Here is a 1,786-nt window from a genome sequence, read left to right as displayed (position 1 = left end):
GCTTTTTCACCATTGGTAAAACTCGTGTGAAATCTTAGTCATTGTTAGTTTTCTTCAAGATTGTTGACGACCGGTTTCGCAAATACCTTTTGTTGATAAAAGACTTTTTCCCATTCTCTGATAAATTTTTTTAAAAAAATGCAAAGACGTCACAAAACAATGGCTATTTCCACCCTGTGTACTATTTTGAGATATGCATATTTGTTGACGGATATTGGTTTGAATGATACAACAATTGACAAGTAAACAAAGATAATTCAAGACATAAGAACCAAGTGTCTTGAATATTGGCGCACCAAAAAAGCTTTTAGTGGGAGCTCGTTTTTCAAAACTTTGCGTGCGGCAAAGATAATTACTCCAAAATAAGGTCTGTTTTTGTACTTTGGGAAAGATCAGAGAATCAATTCGGTCAACCTAAAAAAATGTCGAAAAATTTTCAAATTTTTTTTAGAAAATCTGCCCTCTCAAGAAAATCCTAGATCCGCCCCTGATTATAAGTACATCTCGTATGAAAACTTTGTCATTGATAGTTTCACCTAAGGTCGTTGACGACCAGTTTTGTTTTGCACATTCTTTTCCTTGCTAAAAAATTCTTTCCCATTCTCTATCATTAATTGCAAGAATCAAATTTTACTATATACTGACCTACCGTTTTTTTGTCATGATAATATAGATTCAACTAATCGATACTTATTTATTTATACTACAAGATCAAATAAAGTCTTGGCTTTAGTCTTTTCGATTTAAAGTCTCTCGAGGTACAACAAAAATGAAACAATTTTTGTTCACATCTATTCAGTCCCAAATATATACATCTGACTTGAAAAGATACCCGTTATTTAAAAAGGTTGATTCAGACACCAACATAAATCACTTGCCAAACATTCACCAAATTGACGTGAATAATAATCATCGACTTGCGATCGCATATCAACCTATAAATACGCATGCGCACAAATTAGCGCCAACTTTTGATCGTTTTTCTTTGGTCGAACTTTTGTTTTCAGAAACTTTTGCTATTTCTACTTCATTTTGGCTGGTGCGGTCTAAGGTAGGTCGGGTTGCAGATGATATCGCGAATGCTCTCAAGTAAAGGACAGAAACACCGCTGAATTATTTGATTTTACCATATATAACGGAAAAAGCACCCGTTATTTAAATAAGCTTATTCAGACACCAGCATAAATCACTCGGCAAACATTCATCAAATTGACTTGAAAAAGAATCATCGACTTGCGACACAAATCAACCTATAAATACGCACGCGCACAAATTAGCGCCAACTTTTGATCGTTTCTCTTTAGTCGAACTTTTGTTTTCAGCAATTTTTGCTATTTCTACCTCATTTTGGCTGGTGCGGTCTAAGGTAGGTCGGGTTGCAGATGATATCGCGAATGCTCTCAGGTAAAAGACAGAAAGATCGTTGAATAATTTGATTTTACCATATATAACGGAAAAAGTAAGAAAGCAACGCCATTTTGTATTGGAAGAAAACCTTGAATATCATCTTTTAAAGAGCGTAAAAAATCAATCGTACGTAATTTTAGCAGCAATGGTAGATAGCAACATGAACGTTCGCAGCCAAAAAGACTTGCCTTTTTGATGTCAGACAAGGTCGAAATCGAGTGATTTTATACTTTATGATTTTTTAAATAAGTCATTAAATTTAAGAAGTATTTAAATGTTTTGGGCCGGAAAGGCTCGGAACCCGCTCCGAGGGACATTTTATATAGCTTATTCGAACCTTAGCGCAGTGGTGTTAGCCTCTCGGCCAATGTATCCTGTC

The sequence above is a fragment of the Symsagittifera roscoffensis genome, chromosome 7 (assembly GCF_963678635.1).
Source record: "Symsagittifera roscoffensis chromosome 7, txSymRosc1.1, whole genome shotgun sequence".
Classification (NCBI taxonomy): domain Eukaryota; kingdom Metazoa; phylum Xenacoelomorpha; order Acoela; family Convolutidae; genus Symsagittifera; species Symsagittifera roscoffensis.
This window is presented reverse-complemented; position numbering follows the sequence as displayed.